An 11,719-nucleotide genomic window follows, 5' to 3' on the forward strand; every position below is an offset into this window, starting at 1 on the left:
TGGGAGGATGGCGTGGGTGCTGGCGCCACTGTCTCCCAGAGGCGGGACCCGGGAGGAAGAAGAGGTTTCATTTGAGATCTTGACTGTTCGTCCCCGCGTGGGGAAGGAGGAGCTAGTGTGCCAGGCCCTGGCAGAGTCAGGATTCAAACCCACGACACCGGCCCGGAAGCCCGTACTTCTCCACGGGCCCTCCCCAGTCCCGGCTTCCTGCTCCTACTGCCCCGCCCCTCCACCCGGGACTGCCCCCATCTCCTCCTTCCCTGATGCTCCTGCCACCTCCACCATCCCTTCTCTTGAGAAAAGGGGGTCTCCATCCAGAGGGTGGCCGTGGAGTCTGCTGCTTCCCGATGACTCTGGGCTCCAGGGAGCAGGGTCTGTGACACGAGTTGGTGCTGTTTATCCTACAGTTCATAGATGTACATAATAAGAAAATCTTTCATGTCATTTGGGCCTCCTGGAGAGCTAATGGCTTGAGACTTGTTATTTTCACGACAAGCCCTATTTAGAGAATGCAAGTGTGGTTTTAATCTCTTACAAAAGTCTAGTAACATAAGACACCACAACAATAAGTCAAGACAAAAACCAATCACCTTAATAAACTTAACAGTAATCGAATCGGATGAAATTCAATCTATTTTATTCTAGTTAATCTACTCTAGATTTTTAAAAAACACTAACATGAAATGAAAGCATAATTCCTTAATACAATAAAGATCCCCAAACCCAGGGCAGTGATATAAAAGGAGTTCCATTAAAGGCAGACATGGAACAAATAGGCCCAAGATCAGTACAGTTGCTTAACATTAATCTGGAAGGTCTGGCTGCTGTGATAAGGAATAAACCCCATTAATATGTGTAGACAGTATACTCATGTGGCTAAAAACATTCAAGAGGTTATACATTAAAACTCAGAACTAATTAAAAGAGTTCAGAGAGTGGCTGCTTACCAGATACAGATACAAAAAAAATCAAAATCCTTCAACAAAACTCAGAAGAAAAATATTTTACACTGTAGCAACAAAACTAATAGCCAGGAATAACCACACACACACACACACACACACACACACACACACGTCCTACATGAAGAAAATAATTACTAAAAACTGTAAAGGAAGACTTGAATAAATTGAGAAGCATACCATATTCTTGAATTTGAAAGATTAACAAATAAATTGATTCTTGCCCAAAATAAAAATACAGGTTTGGTACATTTCCATCTAAAATCCCAATATAATTTTTTGATACTTTCTATTTACCTGGGGGAGAAAAACCCCAGGATGGATAAGATTTTATAACTGAGCAATGAAAATGGGCTTTTTCACATATCAAAATGTATAAAATGTCAACACTTAGGGCTTCCCTGGTGGCCCAGTGGTTTAGAGTCCGCCTGCCAATGCAGGGGACACGGCTTCATGCCCCAGTCCGGGAAGATCCCACGTGCTGCAGAGCAGCTGGGCCCATGAGCCATGGCCACTTATACTGTGTGTCCGGAGCCTGTGCTCCGCAACGGGAGAGGCCACAGCAGTGAGAGGCCCGCATACCGCAAAAAAAAAAAAAAAGTCAACACTTAAAAGAGTGTATCAGTTAAGAGTAGACTAACACCCAGATTATGAGAATATGAGAATTCTATACGTAAGTAGCAGACAGACAAATCAATTTCTTCTATTCAAAAAAAGGAGCTAGGAAATTGGATAGCTATTTGGAAAAACAGCTTAACCTGAATTTTCACTCAGCATATCCTTTTTAAAGTAAACTTTAAAAATTTTTTAAGTTTTAGATTTACAGAATTATTGTGAAGATAATACAAAGAGCTTCAATATATCCCACACCCAGTTTTCTCTATCATTACTATCTTGCAATAGTATGTAATATTTGTTGAAATTAATGACCAATATAACCAACATGTTATTAATAATCATATTTTTATTAAGTCATTCATTTTAGAGAAAGAGTCTGGATGAGGTTTCAGAGAAATTCAAATTACCACAGAAAAGCAAATAACCATTTTCAAAATTAACCTCATCTGGGGGGTTTCCTAGCTCATTACAGATTATGGGCTTGGACTTGGATGCAGGCTTTCTCTCCACAAGCTCCCAGGATGTCTGCAGCCCTCAATCCCACAAGGTGATCATGGATCTCCTATAAAGGGGGCTTGCAAAGGCCAATTCCCACCCTCTCCTTCAGTTACCAAACAACTACCGAGTGTCAGCTGTTTGCAACTCCCCTCCTACACCAGGCTCCTGAGAGAATACAAAGATGCTCCCGGCATCCCCATGGGCATGACTGTTGTGAAACAAGAAAAATGACCCATGCCTTGGTGCTGTTTGGATTTAAAGAGAGCAGCAGGCAAGGTTCTATCCAACTGGGATGAAAACATTCCAAATGCACTTGAACTCCAAGGATCCAGAAGACAGTCTGGTACAGGGCTGAAGCTGCCTCATTTGTCTCAGTCACCATCTCTTGACCCCTCCATATAGGCCCTGTGCTGAGGTCTAGAGATCTGAGGTTTACGGTACACATCTTTGGCCCTAAGGAGCTCCCATGCTGGGGGAAAAGACGACAAAGTAAAAAATAAAACAACAACAAAAAAAATATAATGTCCAAAAAAATATATATATATATATAAGGTCCAAAGATTAAAAAGAAATATATCACAGGAAAACCACCCATCAATGTTCCTTATATAGATGCAGAAATCCTCAATAAAATGCTGCATGCAAACCAAATCCAGCAACATATAAAGATTACACACCGTGGGTTTATCGCAGGAATAAAAATGTGGTTTCACATGAGAAAGTCAATGTAATATACCATATTAATAGAATATGGTACATTAATAAAGGACAAAAACTGCATCTCAATAGACACCGAAAAAGCATTTGGAAAAAAAACCACCACCACCCCTTCATGATAAAATAGTCAACAAACTAAGGCAAAAAAAGAAATCAAAGCATCCAGAATGGAAAGAAGTAAAACCATCTCTGTTTGCAGATGACATGATCTTGTATCTAGAAAATCCTGCTCTTTGAGGAAGATGCAGACACAGCCGCAGCCCCAGTGGAGCCCTGGACTGCCCACTTCTGCTCCTGATTCACAGCTGTGCTGTTCCATCTCCCTGAGGAATAGTCTTTCATGAAGCCATGACGCAGCCACGGCTTTTAAAGATACCGGAAAGACACCCACGGAACCAGAGGTGGCAATTCACCGAATTAGAATTACCCTGACCAGCCATAGTGTAAAATCTTTGGAGAAGGTGTGTGCTGTCTTGATCAGTGGTGCAAAGGCAAAGAATCTCAAAGTGAAAGGACCAGATCAGATGCCTACCAAGACCCTAAGAATCACTACAAGAAAAACTCCTTGTGGTGAAGTTTCTAAGATATGGGACTGTTTTCAGATGAGGATCCACAAGCAGCTCACTGACTTGGCACAGTCCTTCTGAGATGGTTAAGCTGATTACTTTCACCAGTACTGACCCAGAAGTCAAGGGTTGAAGTCACCACTGCAGATGCTTAAATCAATTATTTTGAGAAATTATGTTGTTTTAAAAAAGAAGAAAAAAAGTCCTATGGACTTCACAACACACAGAAACTACTGGTTAATAACTTCAGCAATGCTGAAGGATCCAAGATGAACACACAAAGCCAAATGCATTTCTATACACTAGCAATGAACAATCCAATTTACAACAGAATCAACAAGAATAAAAAACTTAGGAAAGAATTTAACAAAAGATGTGTAAGACTTGTACAATTAAAACTATAAAACATTACTGAGAGAAATTAAAAATGAACTAAATAAATTGAAAAACATCCTATGTTCGTGGATTGAAAGACTTAATACTGTTCAGATGGCAATACTCCCAAAACTGATCTACAGATTCAACACAATCCCTATTAAAATCCCACCTGGCTTCTTTGCAGAAATTGACAAGCTAAAATTCACATGGAAATGCTAGAGACCCAGAATAGCCAAAACAATCTTAAAAAGGAAAAGCAAATTTGGAGGTCTCACTTATCCCAGTTTTGAAACTTACTACTAAGCTACAATAATAAAGACATTGTCGTACTGACGTAAGGATAGGCACAGATCAATGGAACAGAATTGAGAGTCCAGAAAGAGACCTATACATTTGTGGTTAATTTTCAACAAGGGTGCCAAGACAATTCAATGGGAAAAAAATAATCTTTTTAACAAATGGTGCTGGGACAACTGGATATCCTCAGGCAAAAGAATGAAGTTGGACCCTTACCTAACACCACATATAAAAATGAACAGAGGGCTTCCCTGGTGGCGCAGTGGTTGAGAATCCACCTGCCGATGCAGGGGACACGGGTTCGTGCCCTGGTCCGGGAAGATCCCACATGCTGCGGAAAGGCTGGGCCCGTGAGCCGTGGCCACCGAGCCTGTGCTCCACAACGGGAGAGGCCACAACAGTGAGAGGCCCGCGTGCCACAAAAAAAAAAAAAAAAAAGAAAAGAAAAAGGTTCATAGACCTAAATGTAGGAGCTAAACTATAAAACTCTTAGAAGGGGCAAATCTTCATGATCTTGGATTTGGCAATGGTTTCTTAAATATGATACTAAAAGCACAGGCAACAGAAGGAAAAACAGATAAACTGGACTTTATTAAAAACTTTTGTGCTTCAAGGGACACCATGAAGAAAATGAAAAGACAACCCACAGAATAGGAGAAAATATTTGCAAACCAAGTATCTGATAGGGATTGAGTATTAAGATTAAAGAACTACGTCTCAACAATAAAAACACAAATAACCCATTTTAAAAATGGTTAAAAGATTTGAATAGACATTTCTCCAAAGAAGATGTACAAATGACCAGTGAGTATATGAAAAGACATTCAACATCATTAGTCAATACGGAAATGCAAATCAAAACCACACTGAGATACCACTTAACAGCCACTAGGATGGCTGTAATCAAAAAGATGGACAGGGTATCCCTGGTGGCACAGTGATTGAGAGTCCACCTGCCGATGCAGGGGACACAGGTTCGTGCCCCGGTCCGGGAAGATCCCACATGCCACAGAGCAACTGGGCCCGTGAACCATGGCCGCTGAGCCTGCACGTCTGGAGCCTGTGCTCCGCACGGGAGAGTCCACAGCAGTGAGAGGCCCACGTATGGCAAAAAAGAAAAAAAAGATGGCCAATAGTAAGTGTTGGAGGACGTGGAGAAACTGGAGCCCTCATACACTAGTGATGAGAATGTAAAATGTTGCAGTCACTTTGGAATAGTTTGGTGGGTCCTCAAAAAATTACCATCATGTCCCAGCAATTCCACTCCCAAGAGAATTGAAAATGTATGTCCACACAGAAACGTGTACATGAATGTTTATAGCAGCATTATTCATAATTACCAAAGTGTGGAAATAAACTACATGTTCATCATCTGACAAAAAGATAATGTGGTGTATTCATACAGTGGAATATTGTTCAGACATATCAATAAAAAGGAACAAGGTTCTGATGCCACGTGTATAAACTTTGGAAACACTATTACATTGTGAAAGTGAAAGAAGCCAGACATGAAAGACCACGTATTGTGTAATTCCATCTACACAAAATGTCCAAAACTGGTAAATCGATAGAAACAGAAGGTAGATTGGTGACTGCCAGTGGCTGAGGAAGGGGAGAGGATGGAGAGTGACTGCTTATGGGGGCAGGCATTCTTTTGGAGGTCTTAAAAATGTTCTGGAATTAGACTGTGGTGATATTTGCACAACCTGGTGAATATACTGAAATTCATTCAGTTGTATACTTTTAAAGGGTAAGTTTTATGGTATGTAAATTATATCCTTTAAAAGAAGTCTGTGTGTGTGTGTTGTGAGGGATTGGTATGGGATGCTACCCATACAGTCAGGCACTGGCTCTGCCCCCAGGAAACCAGGGGCTTCACAGATGAGACTTTTGAGCTGAGTTTTGAAGGAATGAATGGGCTTAATGAGGAACAATGAAGGCATTCCACGTAAAAGGCAAAAGCATGTTCAAAAGCTCAGGAATGGCAAAGAGCACTGCAGGGCAGCTCTGTTACAGGGGCCTCTGTATGACAGGGAGTTGGGACTGGGAGGTAAGAGGAGGCAAATGCCACACCAGTGAGTCTGGAAAACCCAGAGAGTGACAGGCTCCTGTACGTTTTGCTTAAATCAAACAGAAACATTTGTAGAAATTCCAAAGAGAAAATTTCAGTTTAATAAGCTCTAACTCTCCATCATGTTTCCTCTTATTTGGGTAAGAGCATTGGGTTTTTCTTTGGGAAGCCATGCCTTGCCCCTGTTAGTCCCTAAGGTTTTACTAGAGGGACTCTATACCCTCACCACCCACCAGAACCATGTGACGTAGGCCTTGCCAATGACACCACCTCATCCTCCCAGCCGCAGTGACTGGTCCAGGGAACAGCACATAGTTCAAGATGGGCCACTCAAGAGGCAATGAACAAGGGATTTTGTGGAAAGCATCAAGACTCTTCTGGTGATCATTTTGTAATGTATAGAAATATCGAATCAATATGTTGTACACCGGGAACTAACATGGTGTTAGTCTAACACAGGTCAACTATATTTCAATTTTTTTTTTTAAATAAGGGTGTGGAAGTAGATTCTCCCCTGGGGCCTCCAGAATGAATGCAGCCTGCTGACAAGTGATTTTATCAATAGTTTCAGTGAGAGTGACTTCTGACCTCCAAAACTGTCAATAATAAATGTGTGGTGTTTTAAGCCGAAAAAAAAAGAGAAAAGAAAAAAATGGGACTCTCTTTCCCTGGGTGGCTAAGTTAGTAAGACATAACCAGTAGCCTCCTGTTTGGCCACTCTGCTGAAATGTGGAAATGCCAAAAATGAAATGAAGCCAAGATGGAGGAAAGCAGAGTCATGAGATGAGATATTCCAGAGAACACTGCTTGAGCATCTGGATCAATGCCTAAAGGTTTGAAGCACACCACAAAGCACCTTAATGCCCGAAGCTTTTCCACAAAGTTTTCAGTTACATGAGCCAATGAATTCCCTTTTTAATTTGAGCCAGTTTGAGTTGCAACTATCATCTGCAACTAAAACAATCCTGATGAATGCAGTAGGCTATGTTTAGACCAACAAGTCTGTGTACTCAAGACCTAAAAATATCAAGGCACATTAATTGTGGAAGTTCAGGGCCTATCCTTGCCACCATCAATATTACTGTAAGTGAACTAGGCATCTCCTCCCAAGAACGTGTCTGCTCGTGACAGTGACATAACTTACATGGCATTTGTATGAGCCAGTGCCACATCTGGCCTTTAGAAAGTGCTCAGGAAAAGAGGGTTATCTTCTACTCATTTGTCCAAGAACCAATTGTGTATTAAGTCCACAACATGTGGGACTTTCCTGGCGGTGCAGTGGTTAAGACTACGCACTCCCAATGCAGGGGGCACGGGTTTGATCCCTGGTCAGGGAAGTTCCTACATACTGCTCAGCACACCTTAAAAAAAAAAGCCCCCAACATGTGCCCCGCCCTGCCCCAGGAGGCAGGGAAGGCATATGGCAGAGGCAAGTCAGGTCCACGAGCTGCATTCACAAACTCACAGGCTTCCAACCAAATTTTCTTTCTGCCTCCTCTGAAGACAGCACAGGGAACTATATTCAATAGCTCGTAATAAACTATAATGGAAAAGAATCAGAAAAAAAGAATAAAGACATATATGTATATATATATGCATAGCCAAATTACTTTGCTATACACCTGAAACACAACACTGTAAATCAACTATACTTCAATAATATTTTTTAATCTAAAAATTTTTTTTAAATGCCAAGCTGGTATTAAAAATTAAGCAGAATGGAAGGTACACCTGATTCCCACCAGCAGTCACTTCAGTGAAGTCTTCTGACTCAGAAAGAAGTTTAAACTTTTAATAATTGTATTCAGCATTCAGAAAGGCAACGAACTGGCAACAGAATAAGTAAACACGAGTTTAGCCGAAGGCTGTGTCTGTAGGGACTGACTAGGAAACAGCCACCCTGGAGGACAGAGAGGGAGGGATTCTGCTGGCTGGTTACCAATGAGTCAGGGCTGCAGGCCAAGTCCCCTAAAGGGATGCCCAGCAAGGACGCCCCGGCCTGCCAAGTCCAAGGCACCTGCACCTGGCACCAAGGGAGCAGAGGTGGTAAGAAAGGAATTCCTTCCCTACAGCCCTGTGGGGCTTTGAGAGTCCAAGGACAATGCTGGTCTGCTGCCTGCAACAAAGGGCAAGGTAAAAGGCCCACCCGTCTTGGGAGTCAGCAAGTTACATCAGCTTGTTGCATATACAGTGACATTTTTTTATTGGTTTTATTTCACAAGCTCCATTTGCCAGGCAATGCACCTGGGTCATGTACAGCATTCACTCCTCACAGCAGCCCTATGAGATAGACACTATTATGACCCCCACTTGCAGGTGAGGACACTGAGGCACAAGACTGGTTAAACAACGTGCCCCACATCACAAAATCAATAAGTGGCCGGGTCAGGATTCGCTCACAAGTCTGTGCTCTCAGCCTCTCCACTCTGCTGCCTCTTCAAAGAGGATTTAGAATCCTTGGGATTCTTAAAACCTCTGAAAGTAATTTGAATATGCTCTCAAGAAACCTGGCCTTGGCCCTGCAGGCCCATGGGTGGTAGCTGGGCACTATCCATGTCTGCCTGGGGTTTCCCTCCTCCTTGGCAGACAAGCCCTTTCTTAAACTCTCCTTGAACTACCCCACTGAGGTGTCCTTTCTCTTGCACCCTGGCTGATACAAGGGGGTATCTGAAGGGTAATATCTACTTTCTTTTTATAGTTCTTGGTATATATATTTTTTAACATTTTAAAGTATGCAGAGTGATAGAGAATGAGTCTTAAGCTAGAAACAGAATGGATAATTATTATTATGGGAAAAATCCTTTGACTAGGCTTCCATGGTTATGTGAATCTAAAAGCAGCAAGTTGTCCTGGGGAAAGGTGATAAACATCAACGAGCCGCCTGGTTTGCTCTGTGTGGTTCAGCAAAGATTGCCTCTCCCTGGATTCCACAGTTCAGGGCAGACGTTTGCACAGGAGCCCAGAGGATGAAGTTGGGAGAGCCATCGGGGTAGTCTGGGGTGGCCCTGAAGCAGGCACATGGCAGGAAAGGCCCTTAAGGGGACTCCCCCTGGAGAAGGGCAGAGGCCCTGGAGGCTGACCCAAATTCAGAATCAAAAGGTTCATGAAACAGCTGAGGGAAGCCACTGAGGACTTAGGGACCCTGGCAGATGTCCTGCTCTGAGGAAGGAAGGCTGAACGTGTGATAGCCAAGATAAGTTGTTCTAGGGCACCAGAGTGGGCTGCCACCACAACGCTGTGCATGTGTCCGCAGAGAGTGGGCAGGCCCGTGGACCATGGGGAGACCTTCACTTACACCAGCAACACCTGTGGTCACCACGGTCAATTAGTGTGCACATCTAATTTTCTGGTGTCCCAGTCCAGCTTGGGAAGGAGGACTGACCCCTGGAATTCTTTGACATCCAGGGGAAGGGTGATCTAGAGGGAAGTACAAGAATTGTTGCTTATGGACATAAAGGCTTGAGCATCAGCTGGAAAAGTAAAAGTGAAGGAGTGTGTCCCAAGTTGGTGACACAGGTCATACCAGGAACCTCCGGGGTCCCAGACCAACCCACCCATGGGGGCATCTTTGTGTCTCCAGCTCTGGGACCAGGAAAGGTAGGATGATGTCGTCCTTGAATAAAAACACAGAGCTCTCACCTATGCCACGAACATCGTGGAGAGCATGCTGCCTTTCCTACGCATGCTCACCAAAGCGGGTAGGGTGGGGTAAGGGCGCCAATGCTGGTACCACTGCTAGACTCACAGGATGATGAGCTCAGATCAGAGCCACCCCTCTGCCCATGGTTAACTTCATGCCAGAGAACATCAGATAAAGGAGCACCAAACCCTCAAGAGGTTTGTCTAACCTTGATCACTCCCAGACACAACACCCGTGAATCCCACCCCCCAGCCCCTCCCAAGGGCAGGAGACATCCTTGCAGGCTCAGATGCCCTCCAGTCTCTCCCAAGGCTGCATCACAAAATATATCCATCTGTTCTTCTGAAACCACCTATTCATCTCTCATTTCTTCCTCATTTTCAATTCCTACTTTTCTAATTATTCTCAGTATCTAAATGTCGCAATATAAATAAGCAATACTTACAGAGACTATTTTACTTTGGTTTCTTTTTTGCAGCTTTCCCCAACCTGATTCTCCCCAAAGGCTGCTGGGGCCAGCCCAGCCTGGCTACCCCACTGCACAGCAATCTGACAATTGGCTTATCAAGACAGCAGGACGGTTGAACGTGCTGTCCTCCTTCCTCTGGGTCCCCACGGGGCTGTTTCTGTCTCCTCTGCCCTGGCCCCAATAAAACTCAGATGTTTCCATCTGTCCACAGGGAAAGGTGTGGAAGGACCTGCACTACAAGGCTAACAGTATTTAACTTGGAATGTGTGTGAGGAAGAAGAAATCAACAGACTTCTGGGTTATCTTTCTTTCAACAAAGCACATACATCTTTTGTAATGAGAGTTCTGGGGCTGTTAAGCACATCCCTCTGCTTTATTGCTGGATCTCACAGCCAAGGGGAGGGGGGCACTTGCCACCCCACCTCCACCGGCCTGCCCCACCGCACCCCTAGTCTGGACATTTCCAGCCTGCAATACAAATGCAGAGGAGCAGGGGTCAGAAGCAGGGAACACGGTGAACTTCAGACCCACCTGAACTCTAAAGGTGGGTCTGAGAGAGGGCCAAAGCCAGCTGGAATAACGACCTTCTGGCCATTTTAGACAAATCAAGACAAATGTGAAAGAAGCTACCTTGTGTCATGTGGAAGTGAATGAGGGGTGAGGGAGGCACAACTTTCCTTCCCCCAACTGCGTAAGAGGGTCAACCAGTTGGCAACACCTATTACTATTCTATGGATAAAGATAGCAAACTGGAGAAAGAAGCTTCTCCTTCAAGTCATACTCAAGGAGTTTTTGGATTTTTTTTAAAAACTGCTTAAGAAATCTACATAATTATCTGTGTACATATCTGTCCCCTCCCACTTATTCTTAAGGTTTGCCACAGAGGAATAAGGGAGGAAGGGAGGCTGCTCTCAATATTCTTAACTGCAAACAAGCCATTGAAAACCTTTTCTTGAGTTCAACCAGTTAGCTTAATATTTGGCTCCAAGATCAGTTTGATCCTAACCTGGTTTATCTTTCTCAAAGGTGACAGTGCCCTAATTTCCAGACAGAAAATATTGCTAACCCCTCTCCTTCTCTTCCCCTGCGCCCAATCAATTACTATACAGTGAATCTATAGTCTAGTTTTTCTCAAATAGCATCTTGCACTGAGATTGTTAAAAATGCAATTACATTTTTACTTTCAAATGATTCAGAGAAAAAAGTGTGTGGAGAAAGAGCACGTGTGTACACAAATATGGCAAAAATATTAAAAGGTAAATCTTATAGGTGAAGAGTATACAACTAAGTATTCATCCTGCTATTCTTGCAACTTTTCTGTGGGACTGAATTTGAAATAAAAAGTGGAGAAAATTTTAAAATAAATAAAATTGGCAGTTTTATGAACCCCATGTTGAGCCTGCTAATAACCCAGCTCATCTCTGGGGGGCAGGGCCAAGAATCTCACCATTGCCCTGGACAATGCAGTCTCAAATGGTTAAAAGAAAATATGAGATTAAAGAG

The 11,719-nt window shown here is 43.3% G+C and overlaps 1 pseudogene; it reads left to right on the forward strand.

Moving 5' to 3' along the window:
* The first annotated feature begins 7 nt into the window (after positions 1-7).
* LOC131752907 (small ribosomal subunit protein uS10-like) lies at positions 8-3,574 on the forward strand (annotated as a pseudogene).
* Positions 3,575-11,719: the final 8,145 nt, after the last annotated feature.

The sequence above is a fragment of the Kogia breviceps genome, chromosome 3, assembly GCF_026419965.1.
Source record: "Kogia breviceps isolate mKogBre1 chromosome 3, mKogBre1 haplotype 1, whole genome shotgun sequence".
NCBI classification, from domain to species: Eukaryota; Metazoa; Chordata; class Mammalia; order Artiodactyla; family Physeteridae; genus Kogia; species Kogia breviceps.